Genomic DNA, 19,922 nt, shown 5'->3' on the forward strand with positions numbered 1-19,922 from the left:
GTTTTTATAATCACCAATTGAAGTTTAAGATTATTTTTTACAAGCAAACCTTACAATAGCTGAGCCTTTTCAAATACTTTTTTAAATGGAAAGGTACAATGGTCCCAGTGTATACTACTTTTCAGGAATCTGTGTAAAAATGAGGCATTTATAATATGCTTCAGTGGTACATATGCTTGTCTTTGTTTCAGAGAATCTTATAGGCCAGGATTTTTAAGAGAGATTAGCTTTGCTTTGAGCACCAGTGTAGATGGCCAGATTTAAACCAGTCAGTAGGTTGGTAACTGAGCACTTTTGAAAATCTGGCCCTTACTTAGGCATCTACATGGGAACTGGGCTCTTTTTAAATTTTAGGCCTAAGTGTGAGTACTGAGCTCTTGAAAAGCTGCCGGTGAGGTCATTTGACATTTTGGTCCATTATGAGAGAGCAATGTGAACAACACCAACATGTAACTTAATTACGAACTGTCCAGTTATGTATGATAGAGCGCACAAATTATAAATATGCCTTTCATTCTGAACAAGAATTTGATACCCATACTTCAGAAGACTCACTGAAAAAAATGAGATACTGGCACAATAAGATACTGCATAGCATGAATGAGAATGACAGTACCTGGTCCTATGATAATACATTTCATAATTTAGTAACATTCTACTTGAAAATACAAAGAAGCTTGAAGTTTCTGCTCCCAAGGAAAAATATTTTCATATTACTTCTTAGTCCAGTACTGTTACCCACACAATTTAGGGCTCTCAGGCCCCTACCCTCTCTAGTGGGTACTCAGGAAGTAAGGAACCCATCTTTACCTCTCCAGGGGCTCCAGGATAACATCCATTCGTGGTGGACTTGGAGCTCTAAGGATCTGCAGGGCCTTTTACCAGTGAAAGGGCCTTACACAGTAATATCCTTACCCTCTAGTTATTAACAGTTACCAAAACAGAAATACACATGCTAAGCATTCAGTGCTCCCCACTCCCAATAAGGCTGACAAACCTTTCTTGATGGCCAGTCAAGATTAGATTGTCCGGGGCTCCAGCTTCTGCACAGTGTGGTCAGCAGGGTGTAGAAATCTGGCAGCTCTGATCTTAGGCTGCATCCTGGAGTTAGGTTCCAAAGAATTTCCTTTAGGCCCCAGTTTATATAGTTAAAACTTCAGTCCTGCTTAGCTATACCTTAATCAGTCATTTTAAACTGGTTAAGGTATAGCTTAAAAATCATGGAGCAGGTCCTCAAGGAAACCATTTTGAAGCACTTGGAGGAGAGGAAGGTGATCAACAACAGTCAACATGGATTCACCAAGGGCAAGTCATGCCTGACTAACCTGATTGCCTTCTATGATAAGATAACTGGCTCTGTGGATATGGGGAAAGTGGTGGACATGATATATCTTGACTTTAGCAAAACTTTTGATAGTTGTCCAACAGTATTCTTGACAGCAAGTTAAAAAAGTATGGATTGGATGAGTGGACTAAAGCTGGATAGATTGTCGAGCTCAATGGGTAGTGATCAATGGCTCAATGTCTAGTTGGCAGCTGGTATCAAGCGGAGTGCCCCAGGGGTCAGTCCTGGGGCCAGTTGTGTTCAACATCTTTATTAATGATCTGGACAATGGGATAGATTGCACCCTCAGCAAGTTCACGGATGACACTAAGCTAGGGGGAGAGGTAGATAAGCTGGAGGGTAGGGATAGGGTCCAGAGTGACCTAGACAAATTGGAGGATTGGGCCAAAAGAAATCTGATAAGCTTCAACAAAGAAAAGTGCAGAATCCTGCACTTAGGACGGAAGAATCCCATGCACCCCAACAGACTGGGGACCGACTGGCTAAGCAACAGTTCTGCAGAAAAGGACCTGGGGATTACAGTGGAGTAAAAGCTGGATATGAGTCAGCAGTGTGCCCTTGTTGCCAAGAAGGCTAACGGCATCTTGGGCTGCATTAGTAGAAGCATTGCCAGCAGGTCAAGGGAAGTGATTATTCCCCTGTATTTGGCACTGGTGAGGCCACATCTGGAGTACTGAATCCAGTTTTGGGCCTCCCACTACAGAAAGGATGTCAACAAATTGGAGAGAGTCCAGTGGAGGGCAACGAAAATGATCAGGGGGCTGGGGCACATGACTTATGAGGAGAGGCTGAGGGGACTGGGCTTGTTTAGTATGCAGAAGAGAAGAATGAGGGGGGATTTGATAGCAGCCTTCAACTACCTGAAGGGGGGTTCCAAAGAGGATGGAGCTCGGCTGTTCTCAGTGGTGGCAGATAACAGAACAAAGGGCCATGGTCTGAAGTTGCAGGGAGGGAGGTCTAGGTTGGATATTAGGAAACACTATTTCACTCAGAGAGTGGTGAAGCACTGGAGTGGTTTACCTAGGGAGGTGGTGGAATCTCCTTCTTTAGAGGTTTTTAAGGCCCAACTTGAGAGAGCCCTGGCTGGGATGATTTAGTTGCTGTTGGTCCTGCTTTGAGCAGGGGGTTGGACTAGATGAACCCTAATCTTCTATGATTCTATGAAACTAAAGTCCTACAAACCAGTATTTTTCACCCTTCCTAGCCCATCAGAAACAATTCTTTAACCAATCAGACCCCACCACCCTAGCTGATTTAAATCTGGCAAAATTAGTTACTCAACAGACAGAAACAATTAGACCACACAGATAAACAACAGAGAAGTAGGCAAAGGCAAAATAATAGAAGTATAGATTTCACGGTTGCAGCTGTGGATAAGCTTGCAAGCTGTGCCAGACAGAATGCTATCAAACAAAGTTTTCTTTAAAGATTTTAAGATTGCTTTTTTTTAATCTGGTGATTGTGGTAACTTAGACAGGATCACCTTTACAGCCTGATATTACATTGTTTTGGTGCAATTTAGATGGAACGTGGGGATGTGACTCTCTGAAACTCAGTTCATGGCTGCTGTTTCTCACTCTGGCTGCTGCTTTTACTACAGAAAAAGGCCTCAGACCATACAGTATGGCATATGAGCTACTACTATTGTTTGCTTTCTGGATTTTTGCAGGCCCCATCTAAGGTAGGTGTGTGTGTGTGTGTGTTGGAAAATAGTGATATTTTACCCTAGCACAAATTGTAATTTTTCATAAATTTATCCCAGGAGAAATTTCACTGCTGTTGCAGTTGAAATGTTCTGTGTCAAACAGCAGGGATTTTTGGTTTTGCTTTTTAATCTTTCATAGCTAGCATTACCTGGAATCCTTTGGGTTCGATCATGCTCTTAGATATACAATGATACAGCACCTTGGAGCTCATGCAGTTGACTACAGTGCCCGTGAGCAAATCTGTGTTAGCTGTCTTACAATCCCAGCACCAGTGTGTATTTGGGGCCCTCTCTGGATCCCACTGAAGTCAATGAAAAGACCCCCCACTAGCTTCAAAAGGCATTTGATCAGGCTCTTGTGTAGTAGCAGAGAAATTAACACTCATTTTTGGTACAGTTAAGGGATCCATCATGAAAGGTGCTGATTGCCTTCAGATATCATTGAAAATTGAAGTCAGGGCCTCAACAGGATATTCTCCTGAACAAGATTAGAGTTGAACCAGGTCTGCCTTTTGGAGAAGATTGCATAACTGAGTAACGGGGGCCAATGCACCTGTATCTAAGATCCCCAAAAAGAGAGGGACGAGAACTCAAAGACAAAAATGAAAAAAAAACCCACCAAACTTTCATGCACCTGCTGCGTAGGAACTGAAATACACATCTGTATTTCAAATGTGCTTTTTTCTCTGCAATAAATGTCTTCAAAGGGAAAACTTGGGTTATTAAGTAATATCAAGATTATTAACATTATCTGCTTGAACCACATTAGTGGTACTGCTCAGTAATCTCTTACAAGCTGTTAGTTTTCAACACTCTCCTGTAACAAATGATAGTGAAACTTAAATATGCCTTCTCTAGGATCCAAATTCAAGAATAGGTTTCAGTCCTATTTTTCATTATTCCTCAGCGTATACCTTGTTGAAAAGTGATATTCATACCCATTCGACAAATGTGATCGGAATTGTTGCAGTTATATACCACACATCAACACCTGCTTGTTTCCTTTCTTATTAAAAATGTGATATGCACTGAAATCTGGTTGCATTTGAAAGGGTGAAAATACATATCAGAAGCAAATCAAAGGTTTTGTAAAAGAGCACTGGAGCATAGCTTCCAGAGTATCACTTGATAAAGCTGATCTACACACGCTGGTCCCTAGCATGTATTTTCAAAAGAAGCTTCTTAGCATGTTGAGGCTGCTTTTCATGACGTAATGGTGATTTTAAATGGATAGATTTAACTGAGCGTTTTTTTGCACATGACCTTTAAAGGGGAAAAAGAACAATGTTAGCATTCAACCCAAACTCTGTAGTCTGTCACTTTGTATACCGTATCATTACTGGCAAAATTTAAAGGAAAACTGCATCCATTTTGCTCAGCCCAGCACTATGGAAGTTCACAGGGTAAGAAGTACTTGTCACCGTTTTTAAATTACAATTGGCCTTCCTTAGTGGGCGGCCATTTTACTGAAATATGATCTACCTATTCTGTCCTATGTATCCAATCTCCCTGTCCCATCCACGTATTTTAGAGTGCATGTCACACCCCTCACTGTGCTATTTGAATGCAACTGAATTATAAACACACATAATAGTCTAAAATGTACATTCTCTCCTTTGCCTAGTGGCATGCAAAGAGAGTGTGGATGAATGAGTGTGTGGATTTCCCTAGCTTTCAGAAGATATTACACTTAGGATACATCCATACTACCCGCCCAGATCGGCGGGTAGCAATCGACTTCTCGGAGTTCGATATATCGCGTCTCATCTAGATGCGATATATCAAACTCCGAACGCGCTCCCATCGACTCCGGAACTCCACCACTGCGAACGGCGGTGGCAGAGTCGACGGGGGAGCCGCGGACGTCAATCCCGTGCCGTGAGGACGGGTAAGTAGTTCGAACTAAGGTAGTTCGACTTCAGCTACGCTATTCGCGTAGCTGAAGTTGCGTACCTTAGTTCGACCCTCCCCCCCAGTGTAGACCAGGCCTTAGTAAAGCTAGTGAAAAGAGGTGGCACTCACACAGGAATTGACATTGACAGGGTCGCAGTAGGCTAGCTATCTGGTGCTTTGTTTGGTGGGTGCCCTCTTGTGGTTCAGAATCTAAGCTTTTATTTAAAAATACCCCACAAAATGCAATGTTCCTAGGCCTTATGGTGATGAAAATAACATTTCAGTTGTGAAAGAGAGTGTAAATTGATGCAGTGATGTCTACCTGCATACACAGAACAAGAGACAGTTCCTGCCCTGAAGAACTTATCATCTAAATAGACAACACAGACAAAGAGACGTCTGACACAAAGAGGGCAGCCTCTTGAACAGCTGAAAATGAAAGAAGGCATTTCTGGCTGCTAAGGCCATTTGGATGTCCAGGAACAGTGGGCTCAGATGTACCCATCTCATCTTGATGAAGGAAGAGCAAAAGCCCTTGAGTGAGGGCTCGTCTATATGAACATTTAGTGTGTGGAAAGGTGGGGTGTAAATCTATCACACAATAGTCTGCTGTGCACTAACTGTCCATGTGGATCCTGCTGCCATGCATTAAAATTTCCCCAGTGCGCTTTGATCTACTCCCATGTCAAAGCAGGGTAGAGCAAAGCGCACTATGAACTGTTACTGTGTGGTAGATTTCCACCCCAGCTTGTTACACACTAACTGTTTATACACACAAGCCCCGACAGCATAGTTATGCTGTGGACAGTTTTACTTAGTGTGCTCATATTAAAGGCCAAGTATTGGCTCAAACTTCCTTCGGTGCTTTTAGAAATTCCAGGTGCTGACTTCTGGCTAGGGAGGTGGTCTATCTGTAACCCAGCGTCCCGGCACTAATTTCTGGGATGGCTCTCATTTGTGATATTAGCATTATGGGAACCCAGTATGGAAGAGACGGCCTATCTGTTTCCAGAATGTCCAATATTGCTTTTAAAGTCCTTTACAAATTAAATAGAATTGGCCAGAACCTCAGCTGGTGTGAAATGGCATAGTTCCATTAAAGACAAGGAAGCTATGCTGATTCACAGAGCTGAGCTACAAGCCCTGAAGCTTTTCCTTTGGCTGTTTACACTTTTACTAAAGGAGGCTGGAGACTGGTTTCCATCATTGGTCTCCCGCTGTAGTGTTGCAAATGTCTTCTCTTTTCAGCAAGATGGTTGCAACCAGCACTAGGTTAATTGTAATTAGAGACATTTTTAAAAAGCACATTTCACTGTGCATTTATGGTCTCATATGCGCCTTACTCTGCAAACTTTTAGACTGTCAAGCTGAACAAAATAGGTGTCATTTTTCTTTATTTTGCCAGTGAAAACTAGAATTCTTTGGAATAATAGATAAGCTGTCCTTGTTATTCATAAACATCTTATTTATGCATCTTCACTGTTGTGATAAATTAACTGGGTTTGTTTTATATTTCCCTACAGTTTACTTTAAATAATCCTTCACAGTGTTTCACTGCAAGACCACATAAGATTCCTTGTTTAATACCCAGAATGCTGAAATGGCATTTTGAGCACAGACTGTAATGCATAACAAGTGTATAATTTCTTATTGGGAATGCTGTGCAAAAACTTGTTTTCCTATCAGCCACTTCAAAATTTTGCTTAATTCACTAGAACCCCTGTGTATCTACAGGGGTAATTTATAATTAGAGCTGCAGCAAGCAATATTCCAGAGATGCATATGTTTGTGGACGAGCCCGTTAGGCAGCACTCCAGATCTGAGCCTCTACATGCCTCCATTTGGCCAACAGCCTTCAAGCTGGGCTCACACTTTAAGAAAGGATCATTCTTGGCTGATTTGAAGAAAAGTGGGAAGCTGCCTAAGCTCTGGACCCTGCTGTAAATGAAAAGGGAAAGAAGGGCGTGTGTGTGTGTGAAATTATCAAGTTTAATTGACCAACTTAGATCCTAAGCACTTTGATGCAGGGGTGGTAGCTTATTTTTCTCTTAAACACCATGCACTTTTATGGCACTATATAAATAATAGTAATGAGGCACTAATCGGAGTCAGTCCGTCACATCCTTGCACTGTGAAGATTACCCCCATGATTCTGATTTTTAAGAGAAGCAGAATGAGCAGGAGAGGGAGGGAGAGGATGAAACAGGAAGCGGAGATTTGCATTTGTGGCTGATTCAGCTATCAGGGATGAGGATGGCTTTGCATACTCTCAAACCTGCCAAATGCTCCCAGAAGAGACCTGTGAGGTTGCTTGTTACTATTATTATTTTGTGTCTATTTTTACTGCAGAAAAGGGAGGAGTGGGGCTGGGATGAGAGAGAGAAAAGATTGGGCATATAAATTATGTCATTTTACTACTAATAATCAAATCAAATTTTCATTGACTTCAATGGACTCTAAATCAGGCCCATAATCGTTAAACTGTCATATTTCCAGAACAGTTCACATCGATTATCTCCAAAGTAGTAATTTTAACTTCTGTTCATATTTGTTTGGTTTGTTCCAAGGGCTATCCCCAGAAATGTGATATTTCCAAAATCGTCTTTTGATTTTGTCTTGCTGCATTATCTCTCCATCTGCAGCCTGTGCGGACACACACTCTTCATATCTCTATTACCGTCACTCCAGCTCCACAAGCTTGGAGAGATTTAAAAGGAGAAAAAAAAGTTTGCTGACTGAGAAGATGTTTCCCTAACCCAGAGTTCTGTTTCTAATATCCTTCATTATTCTAAAATTTTAAAGCAGATAGATCTCTAACAGTTCTTGAACTATCCCCATTTTGTGCTGCACATTAAATATTTGTACTTTTTAAAATTCAGAGTTCAGCAGACTGTTCTGCAAAATGGGAACCAAACATTTTCCCATAAATATATTACAGGATCAGAAAAGCTAAAAAAGTCTTATCTGAATCATCCTTTCTCTGACCATGGATTTTTTCCTGGACATATATGTACCAAAGTGAAAGGTGTGTGTGTGTGTGTGTGTTGCCTAATGCAGCCTGGTTTTGATTCAGAAGAATACAATTACGTCTCTCCAGTGCATCCCTGATACCTTTCCATATTATCAAAAGTGATTCTAATATTTGTAAAACGATAACAAGAAACAAAGCAGGCTTGGAACAATTGAGTGGTGTCCTTTCTAGGAGAATTACTGTAACAAGAGCTGCTAAACTTATTGCACTTATAAACACAAATAAGAATGTTGGTCAGAAGTTGTCAGTAGGTGGTCTCTTAATATCTCTGCAGTTTTGAAGTTATGAAAAGGAGCAAGACTTTTGAAATCTAGAAAAGAACGAAAGAAAAGGTAGAAACCAAGTGAAAGAGCAGAGTCACAGCACCGGTGACCCGAGAAACCTCATTGCTCCAGTTATACTGGCACAATGTCACGTTCTCAGCCACTCCATCACCAGCAAGGGAAAAAAAACCCTTTTCCTTTCCTTTTAGTCAAAGGCAGTGGGTAAGCAGAGCACGCGGTTCAGAGGGTCATTAAAAAGCATCAAAGGAGGCAGCCTCATGATGGTAATAAGACGGCTGCAAGGAAATAAAGTGGGCATTGATCTGCACTATCGAGTGTGACATTTTAACCGAAGCTAAAAGCCAAGAGCAGATCTAGCCCCTTATTCATCTGCCTGCCTGTTTTAGTAAATTGTCTTTTTCCCCCCCAACCAGTGGCCTCAGAGGTCACTTCGTATTAGCTGCCTTGTTAATACCGAGGCAATCAATACTTAATCAACAAGTAATGGGATTTTGCAGTCATCCTGTATGATCTTTCAATAAAGCCCCGAATCTATCTCAGCCCATTCAGAGCCTGACTAAAGGTGCACGATTGCTGCAAAGCAGGGATTTGATGGTCTGATGCTCTTAGGCTGATCTGCATCTGATTAAGACACCATGCAGCCACTGTCCTTCACCCCTTTGTTCCTTTATCCCCGTATAATGTAGCATGGCACAGAAATTCATCATCTTAGCTTTTAGATGCAACAGCAAAGGAATTAATATTTCCTTAGTGCATGATGTTCCAGCCTCTTTGGTCATGATATGCAACCAAAAAAAACCAAGGGGGAAATGAGAGAGGAACAATAACAGTTTTAATGCACTATATTAAAAAAGGCAGCTATAGCAAATGGATCCCAAACAGCCTTTTCTGCTCCTGCCTCGTCAGCCCTCATAGCCAGAGAGAGTGTGTGCTAGTGATACAGAGCCAGGCACCAGCATGGATATCTCAGAATAGATGCTAGAGATGATCAGCTAAGTCAGGAGAAAAGGGACAAAAGCAAGAATTTCAGGTTTCACAACTCCTGTTTATTTTCTGACATTCAAGTACATTGGTGACATGCCGCATGTTGATGATGCCATTTTCAGCTAATTACTTGCTGCCATTTTACCATCCTGCTGCAACTTACCCTCGCTTCTGCCATTATTCCCAGAAATTGGCTTGTGCTAATGCAGTCTAATAAAAACCATAAGTGGATTCATCCAGATAATTTGGCCCACAATATTCCCTTTTCAAAAGCAACACCAAAAAAAGTCTTTAATAAGACAATGGGTGTGGGATTGGCCAGTTCCAAAAGATCACGAACAATATTAAAAATGAATATTATAGGCTAGCAACAAGTTTATTAGAAATATACTGTCTGCTTTTAAATAGAACAGATAATGCCATTACTTAAGAAAAAAAACCCATTCCTTTAAGAAGAAGCTCTCTTTCCAAAGTGGCATACAGCAGGGACCATGTGATGCAGGGACTGCTATGGTAATTAACTTTATGGAATAGTAAATAGTATTGTATAATCTCTTACATGTGGCTAGAGCACAAGTATACACTGCTTCTAGGCATCTCCAAAATTAGGAACCAGTGTTGCACTGAGCAGCATAATGTAAATGTGAACACTGAGTGTCAACAACATATCTGGGGTTTGCTCAAAAAAGCCCACGTTCCTCCGCTGTTGGCTTTTGAACCTGCAGAAGACTGGAGTGACACGTCCACAGTTTGCCACTCACTGCCAAAATCCCAGTCATCTCCCCAGGTCGTCCACAATGTTCAGTGTAAAACAATGAATGTATCACACGGGCACCTAGTTACTCCGGGAGAGAGAGTAAGATACGAAAGGGAGAAGAAGAAAAGCGAACAGGTAATTAAACATAAAGGCATGAGAACAGGGAAAATAAAAAAAAGCAGCAAAAAAGAAATGTGAAATAAGGGAAATACTGGGAATAAAACAAACATGGAAATCAAACAAATGTGCTTCAATGCTGAGGCCTGCTCACTCAGTGATAGTGGTGACTGGTAAATGTTGACAGTGAGGGGCTGTGTTGAAGGAGGAATCTATTAGACTCAAGTGCTGTCTGAGAGTGTTTTGTGCAACTCCATTAACTCAAATGATTGAATTAATGGTAACATGAACTAGGTATGTGTATGAGAATTTAGTAACCTAATTCACCTTATGCTTTATTTTGTGGCAGGGAATTTCTGGTATCCAAGCTTACGCGTCGCATATCCTGCTGTCCTGGCCAGGGGGATCAAATATCTCCTCAGGAGCTCATATTGCTTCGTGCACTGGCATTTTCATCCATTGTGAAATGCCATTCTCCCCACCCCATTTAATTCTTTACTTGCCTAATCCTCATGTCCATGCTGTGAAGCTGCCTATGCCGTACTTACTGTGCCTCCAAGAGAAGAGAATATGCAAGTGTCAGGGCTGTTCCATTGCTACAGGGTTCTAAATGCCACCTCATGATGTTTACAGTCTCCAGCAACCTGGGAAGTGCAAAGTTCCAGCACGTTGCCTTACATCCCGTATGGATATTGTACACACGTTGGGGAGGAGACAAGTGCAACAGGAAAACCACTCATGTTGGGTAAACAATTATATATCCATCAAATTACTTACTATGCAGCTATTGTAGGTAGTTCTTATGTCCACATCCCCTGCTTCTATTAACCATGGGCTGAGGAGGTGGTGTTTTGGTTTTGAAAATGAAGCCAACGGGGGTTCAGAGCTGGGTTTCATTTTCTCTGAATCACCAAAAGTTTTTGGGTGGGGAGGGTCTGGCGATAGGTGGCACCACTGTAACTAGTCAGTTGTGCACACAGCTAACATGATGCTGCACACACATGGCACACATTTTTCAAAACGTGTGCAACTACTGTACATATTTCACACACCACAGGTGCCAACATTTTCAAACCAATGTTTCGCTCTTTAAATCATGTTTAGGCACAACAAGATAAGTGGTCTGATTTTCAGGAGTTCTGAGCTCCTGCAAATCCCATTAAAATGGATGGGAGGAAAGTTCAGAGCTCTTACTCCTTTTGAAAAGCAGACTGCTTTTATTTTTGTACCTATACATGGGTTTAGGAGCCAGACTTAAACACAAATCCTCAGTCCCTTTCAAAATAAAGCCATTCATATGTAGGTGCCTAAATGTGAATTAGGATGCTCTGTTTATATACTCAGGTTTAAAAATCTTGGCCACGATGGTTTTGGCCAAGATATGCTTTTTATAGTAACTGAATACTGTCTGTGTCATCAGCACCCCTTCCCTCTTTCCCACACTCATCCACACAAATTCAGCAAAACATTTTCTTCACCTATTCCTCTTTAATACATCCAGCTCTCAGGGCCAGTTTGGACAGTTAAGAGAGTGCTTCACAAAAGTGAAATATTGCAAAGAATGGTTGGCTCTTGCAGAGGTGCAGTATATTTGGTGGGAAGGGTCCCTACATGGGACATTACTATTTTTAATTCACCTTGTTAGACAGCACTAAGTGCAACCCTTTGGGTATGTCTACACTGCAATAGAAGACTTGCAGCTGGCCCAGGTCAGCGGACTTGGACTGAGGGGACTGGGGCTACAAAATTGCATTGTAGACATTTGGGCTTGCAGTGGAGCCTGGGGTCTGAAACCCTATGAGGGGAAAGGGTCCCAGAGCCCAGGCTCCAGGAATAAGGACTCCCGGAACCCTCAAAGTACCTGTACAACCTCTGAAGACATTGCAGAGTGTGCAGCTCACCACAGGGGTTCATCATTCCTGGCTATCCTGGAGGAGTCTGAGGCCACAGCCACATTCCCGTTTGGAGAAGCCAGTGTGGCTGTGAAAGCAAGCCAGGAGTACTCATGGCATTCCCTGAGAGTGAGCACTGCAATAGCAGCTATTCCTTTCCGCAGCGGTGTAAGGCTGCGGGAGGCCATTGTGCACCTGCCCAAAAAGCCTTCAGTCTCCTTGTTGGCAAAGGCTGACTCAGAGTTGTGTGCTGTGCTATTTCATAGAGACAAGTATCTGTATGGTGGGTGGGGGCAATGGTTAAAATTAGAGTTGTGTGAGTCCTGCAGGGTTCTCACACTGAACCATCTTCTTTAATTTACAGAGATTGGAAGTGAACCAAACCCTTCAGGTTTACTTGCACATATTTCTCCTAGCTCTCTCATTAATATTCAGACTCCCAAATGCCATCTGAATCCAGGCATTGGCTTGTGCGCCCCCTCCTCTCAGCTCCAGTCTACCTTCTGTTGCTACTTCATCCTCTGCTCCCTGATGAAGTCCTAGAGATCTATGCTTGTTGTCTTCTCTTCCTCCACATGCACCTTAGGAGCGAGGGCACCAACATAGGGAACTATGGGCCTGATTCCTATGGAAGGACTGGGGGGAGGTAAGGCCTGGTATGCTGCCCCCCTCATACTTGTCCAGGAGCTTCTCATCCCCAGTACCTACATAGCCAATGACAGGTGTTGCTTTGGAAAGGGACGTGTGTGTGTGTGTGAGAAAGAGAGAGAGAGAGAGCCCTTTGAGATAGAAGGGGAAAACAGCACTGGTTGTGTTGATAAGGTGAAAAAGAATCATGTAGGGCTGAAATATGACAAATATCAGCTAATAGTAATTGACTTTGACTACTAAATATGTCAACAGCTTTTTTTATTCAGATCACTGATCCTTGCTAAAAGATTCAACTCCATGCTCCAATACATAGAAAATTTCAGATGATTCTGGTTAAAACCTGGCTAAATATTTGAACTCTGACACATTTTAGCAGAACCTAAACTCTGGAGCTTGTATGTTTTACCTCTCAAAAAGCAAGAATTTTAGGGTGCCTAACTCCTTTAAGCTACTTTGAAAATCCCAGCATTAAGGAATAGTCCAAATGCATGTTGTATCCTTCTTAAGATACTTTGCAATCATTCTGTGCACTGCATGCAGATATGAAACTGGTAGCATTTGAGTGATTATGATAAAGCTAAGCATATTTTAGTTTAGATGAATTACAAACACCCAAACCCTATGGAACAATGCAGGAACGTGGTCATTAGTTAGTTTGCTCTTGCCCACAGCATTCTTTCATATTTTGAAGCAGAAGTTGAGCAGTGGTTAATTTATGTTCATCCACGTGTCCCAGTTCTTTAGGGGGCTGCAGAATCTCTTTCTAGATTATTTTAGTTATGTAAACCTTGAAGTCATGTCTCTGCTGTGCTCTAGATATCTGCTGCCAGAATCAGCACCAACTTTGAGGGCCAAACATGTCGGTGATGTACCTAATAGTGCGAGTTACATGTTAGAAAATCAGATCAGGCTGGGGACATGACTTACACACACTTGGCTGAAGGAAAGGTGGAAGGAGATCAAAAGGAGAGTATAAAATAAAGCATATGGTGCCTAGTAAGGTGATGTCCTTCTTACACCCTCCTGTTGGATGTTTTTCCTGCTACAACCCAACTTTTTGATTTGGTGAGGATGTAAATTACATCAGTTTGCACTAACTGACACCAATCCACATTCAGCTACATCAAATCACCCATCCCTGACTTAATCACCATCATTCACCGCGCCTCTCTGGCTGGCGATTTCAGATTTGTCTGTTGGTTGCTGAAGCTCACTCTAAGTTTTTTGGCTATCTTTGTGGCCCATGATTTATGGCTGGGTGACGAGATTCAAGACAATGCCAGTGCTACATGATATTTGGGTACTCAAGCAATAAGACACCTGTCACTCTTCTCTGGAGACACAGCTTTATGTCGTCTTTGAATCTGGGGGGCCTGAATCTGTTCTTCAGGCTCTTTTGTAGCCATCTTTAGTTCAGTTGGCTATGTTTTAGTATTAAATTTTAACTCATAGGGATTTAGAAATTGCTCTGGACAGTGTTGTGTTAGCAGGGTTTTGAACTCTGAATAGGAAAGATCAACAATGTGTCTTGTATGCATTTTATCAGAGATGACAGACTACAGCAAGTTACTAGGAGTCTATATTAGGGAGAAATCTTGCATGTAGCTTGAAGGGGATAAGAAAAAATAGAGAAGGATCTGGGGCTATTTTTGTTCTGCAACAAGATCTCTTATGGTCAGTTTATTAAACAGGTCGGCCGGAAAGGGCAGCAGCTTAGTGAGTTGTGTTTAGCTGCAAGACATGCCTGGACTAAACAGAAATGTTCATTCCTGCTTGAGCCAGACAATCTCACAACTATCAGCTGTGAGCTACACCATGGACAACTGCTAGCCTCTCCCTGCATTAGGGACATGTTGATACTAGTCTATTCTGACACCTTTTATCAGCTCCAAAAAGTAGCCTTGTTCTCCTCAGTGTATCATTTCTTCTCTGCTGGGTTTTGATACTGTATGGTTTAAGACATGTGCCTTGAACGTACAGCAATTTACTGGAGTCTGTTCACATGCTGACCCCTGGACACTGAAGCAGGAGGATGGCAGTGTAGCCTCATAACTTGAATTCCACTCCATGTTTGACTGTCATCGACATGCCTGCCGTAAACGAATTTCATTGTAATGCAGAAGTGGACGCAGCCTCTGGTTGGAGGCAATTCTTGGCTGATTGTATAGGGAAGCCACATTTGAAAAGAGAAATCTGTGTTTTGCTGATGACAGGGAGGGACCAGCGTAGCTGGCAGGTGATGTGGTGTCTGTCTTTGCAACTTCAGTAAGTCAGTGGAGGAATCAGGCTCCTTCCTTTAGTAGCGTAGCGTCTGTGCACTTGCAGCACTGTCTCCCCTATGGGGCTGGTGACATCTGCACTAAACAGAGAGGCTGAATTTGATTGGTATTATTAACGATGGTGTTACAACACTTTTCAGTTTCCACTGGGCATTATTTTGAATGATACAGGTGAGAGCACAACCTTTTTCCTCTCCTGACATGAACAGATTCACTTAAATATGTTTCTTTTCCCTTTCCCCCAACGTTTTTTTCAGACCCTCTTGACATGAAATAAACTCTTGCTGTTGTAAAATTGGTGAATGGAGTCATGAATATATTTCTTGTCCTTGACAGCAAACTGAATAGCTGCTTAACTCTGTGAGGGTACTCAGAGCCCTCACATCCCTCTTTGCATTAACTTTGGAGAAAGTGTTTTGTTTTCAGGCAGGAGGGGAAGAACAGAACTGAGACACAGAAGAGAAGGGAGGATGACTCCCTGGATTCCCTCCTGCTCCTCAGTGCCAAGCCAGTCTGCTACCTCCTTACCTGTGCTGAAGTATCCTATATGAAATGCTGTGCAGAGAAGCAATGAAACGGGTTTCAGATCAAATAAGAACGGACTATTGGAGACTCCTTAGGGGCAGCATTGTCTCCCTTGTGATGAGTTAGATACAGTGTGAACCCTACCCACGACTGTAAATTGGCTCTCTGAGCAGTCCTTTGTGTCACTTTTACCTACCTGCTTTCAGATGTCACCAACAGGAAGCAACCAGAATCTTAACTTAGAGCTTGAACCAAACCCAAGGCTGTTTTGCTATTTTCAGAGACGCAACTTAGTTTAAATGTTCTCCTTCCCCTACACGTTTTGGCTTAGTGGACACACTGAAATACTGAGAGAATGGATTGTTGCTTTCACGGTATTTCTAATCCATGCAAAATCAGCAAAGAGTGGATATATTTCCTATCTAGTGAGCTTTCCAGTCCTGGAAGATTTGCATAAGTTAGGAGAAGTATCCAACAAGGATCAGGACTTCAGCATGCTACCTGAACAGAACTGCAAGTTTTCTTTAAATTCACCTGGCACAAATTTAGAAAAACATCTCAGAATTGTACTCAGATTAAAACTGCTAAAAATAGCACCAATTTGATTAGTATCTCTGCACAAAAGTCACTTTTACAGAGTTAGTCTGTGGACACCCCCACCCTCCCCATCATTATTTATTTATTGCATTATTTGTAAATTAATGTTAGAAGCTGCAGATGAAGCTCCAAACTGCTGAGGCTTCACTCCCGCTTCTTCACCTTCAGTTTAGTCCTTGTTCTTGGGCCAAATAAGAGAGGAACCTGAGATCTGTGTATAAAATGCAGGAGCACATAATTTCTGGTATTATGCATACAAATCCAAGTGATTGCAATGCCAGTGTCTAACTTCATGCTGTGATTTGGCCATGCAGTTGTGGTAACTATACACACAAATGACTCACACCATTGCGCAAACTACTCGGGCCTCTTCGGTAAACATTTGTGTGTTTTGTCTGTTTTTGCTTGTACTCCAGTAAGTTAAAAAGTGCTCTCTCTTCTTCTTTTGCCAGACATCCAGGACTTATCCTCTGTTGAATCTCTATAGGAAGGATCAATCACTCCCTGAATGAACAACATAAGGGACCAATGTTAAAAGGGAAGTCTTTGTGTAGAGAGCTGATTGTGTCCTGTATATACCAAATCAGACGTGTTCTCTCCAGGACCCAGGGACTTCCCAATGGAATGGGAAAGGACAGTGTTTCAGTGCCAGTAGTGAGGAAGGCCTGGCAGCATTGCAGAACTGTCCAGCAGGCTCCTAGAGATCAGTAAGCTCAGGTGTCCTCAGGCATGCACACGGCAGCCCTAGTTATCTGGCAGCAAAGACGTCATGTGCATTTCACACTTAGTTTCCATTCCTAGTAAAAACCACTCCTGAATTCAGTATGTCAGTGCAAAAAATTATGCTTGCTTGTATAAGGACTTTATTAAATGGGTCTGTGAAAAATACTGTTTTGTTTGTGCACGATCACTTATCTCTGCATTCATGATTAAGTCTGCAACTTACTGTGTCCTTTACATTCAGATTTAGATCTCAAGGAGCTCTTTCCTTTTATTCTGATACATCAGTTTACATATGTTTTAGTTTTTTGTTGCCATTGCATGTGTATGTCAGTCTGACCCTCTCACTGTTTCTAAACAGAGTACATTTACCCCCCCAAAATGATTTGATTTCTGGGGAGCTAGAGACTCCTGTTTTTGAGCTGAGAACTGTACAAGAGTCTGACTAGCCTGGCTGTGTGTATGGTCCGAGTGATAGGCTGGCTTTACTTGCTCTGTGTTCTTCATATTGCTTAGCGGTCTGTTGCAAAATGACAGCTTTCACAATGACAGCTACTCCTTTAACAAGCAGTCATGCTCAACAGTCATTGCTTGATTGCCAATATTTACCTTGCTTTATTACATTACTGTAAATTTTGGTTGGCTAGCACAGCCAATGGATGACTCTAGCAATCTGGAATCTGAAGGGCCCTGATGAAATTAAACACCACCTTTGCGTGCCATCTGAGCCTCTGGACAGGCAAGTGAAAATAAATGTTCCAAAGGTTGTACTTTATATAGCCATAGATTTGACCTCTAAGTGCCTTAAAAGGGCTCACATACTTAAAGGTGCATTACTAGGCCTTACACTAATTCACTGTGATAGCTAAAGTGCTTTGTGTATACCACAGGAGACCAGAAGCCCTTGAGGATCCTTTAGAGCAGAGCGTTTGGGCAGTTAGCATTATTCAGCTTGAATTTTGTATTTGTAGCCAGTCATGAGTGAAAGTAGGGGTAGACCATTTGCATATTGTTTTGGTATAAAGCTAGAAAAATGCTTCCATATGGGTAAGTCATGTAACTTTGTCCTGTGTATGTTTTTCAGATACCTGAAAAACCTTAAACAAGACAAGGCCCTTTTTTTTTTTTGCTGAGGTTTTCTTAGGAGGGTTCATCCCTCCTTGTGTTTAAGTTTGCAGGTCTAAGCAAGAATACTTGAGACTGATTTTAATTCTTAACTAGATGGATATGATTTATTAATTCACATTTGAAGTAACAATTGCAGTCGGGAAGAACCAGCCGAAAGCTTTAATTACACTGGAAAATATGCAAGGATGTAGCATGTCCCCATCCAGATTTCACAACACATAATTATCATAATTTTTTAATTTTTTTATTTGAAAAATGATGATGGAGAACAGAATCCACTGGCTACTCACTCTACTTCAAAGCAGCATCTAAATCAGATTTGAAACTTTAAATAGATCATTTTCTAACTTGCTTGTTAGTGCCCAGCTATATATATATCTATATATACATACTCACTGTGAAGGGTCTTGCCTAACCCAGCTATTATTTTTACATCTGAGCCAACTTGCAGTTTCTGTGCCCAGCTCAAAGAAAAAAGATGTTAAACGGTGAATGTGCACTGGCACGTGAGCTGTGATTAGGTAATTTGGGATCACTCCACAGAAATCACATATGGGCTTTTGGGACTGGGAATTCATTCGTGTTCAAACAATGATCAGATGCGGGAGGGAAGATCAGGAAAAAAAAATCATAGTTCCTGAAAAGCAAAATTGCACCATTGAACAAGAAAGTAAAAGCAAACAAACAAACATCTTCCTTTGCTTATTCTGGAAAAAAAAGAAGAAATTCCAGGACAAAGAAATACTGTAGCACGTATTGAACCAAAATGAGGTTACATTAACACATGAGCACCTGTAGTTATGGCTGCAATCCAACTGTGGCCATTACCCCCTGTTTTCTGTTATTCATAACCCTTGAAATATTTTCCCCTAGGTCTGAGACTTTCCATGCCTGGTCTCAGTTCCAAAGTGAATTTCTGCCCTTTTTTTCTTTTCTTTTATTTTCATGTTTATTGTATTTTATACCTCTTTAATTCCCCTAATCCTCAGCTATCCCTTTTTTATCTGTATTCCCTCACCTCTCCTCTATCAATTGGGGTTAACTGCCCATTAAACCTGTGTTGAGATTATTATAAAACTGGTGGCTGTTAATGCTAACCTTTGCAAAGTCAAATTGTTGTAGCCTGGGGAATTTTTGATCTCTGAGCATAAATAACTCCAAAATATGTGCAAAGTTCAGACCTAGACTTCAAAAAAACTCCAGACCTGAGTATGTCCAGACCTAAGGTTGTTGTTTGACCCATTATGAAGAACTAATGGGGTAGCAGTGAAATTCCGATTCTAATGAAGATTACAGTTCTCAACCCAAGTCCCAAAGTTAAGGGGTTCTGGATCCATTGTTTTGTGGAAGGCCTATCTATAGGCAAAAACTAATTCAGAGCTCATCTATGGCCTCACTGAGGGAAACAAATGCTTTAGCACTACATAATTCTAAGGGACTGAATCCTGGGCACTTGATACTAGCCACCCAGCATGCAGGATTGAGTGCAGTGTGGGTGTTACTGTGCACCCACTCTGCAGTGCAGTTTTCAAAATGATAACCAGGGAGAGGGAAATTATTCCCTTTCCTGAATACTGTGAAAGTCAGTGATAAGTGATAGTTTCATATTCAGGTCTGGAGATGATGGGGTTCTAGAGTGAGGAGCTAATTTGTGCCGCTCGAGCTCTGCTTGGTGATCTGTGAGCTGCTGGGCAATCCTTGAACCTTATGGGAGGAGAAGTTCGTTCCTCTTTCACTTCCCACTCCACACATACACACAACCACACACACAGTCCCAATGGGGAGGAGACATGAATCATAGAATCTCATAGAATATCAGGGTTGGAAGGGACCTCAGGAGGTCATCTAGTCCAACCCCCAAAAAATAATAATTGGAGATATACCAATCTCCTAGAGCTGGAAGGGACCTTGAAAGGTCATTGAGTCCAGCCCTCTGCCTTTACTAAGCAGGACCAATTTTTGCCCCAGATCCCTAAGTGGCCCCCTCAAGGATTGAACTCACAATCTTGGGTTT

At 41.8% G+C, this 19,922-nt stretch overlaps 1 long non-coding RNA gene across 1 annotated transcript in view; it reads left to right on the forward strand.

Annotated features, from left to right (window-relative positions):
• Positions 1 to 16,862, forward strand: part of LOC123367040 — a 54,944-nt gene extending 38,082 nt beyond the window's left edge. Inside the window, exon 4 of the long non-coding RNA XR_006578272.1 lies at positions 16,513 to 16,862. This is a non-coding gene — a long non-coding RNA (uncharacterized LOC123367040). The remainder of the gene's footprint in view (positions 1 to 16,512) is intronic.
• The last annotated feature ends 3,060 nt before the right edge of the window (positions 16,863 to 19,922 follow it).

The sequence above is a fragment of the Mauremys mutica genome, chromosome 3 (genome assembly GCF_020497125.1).
Source record: "Mauremys mutica isolate MM-2020 ecotype Southern chromosome 3, ASM2049712v1, whole genome shotgun sequence".
NCBI classification, from domain to species: Eukaryota; Metazoa; Chordata; order Testudines; family Geoemydidae; genus Mauremys; species Mauremys mutica.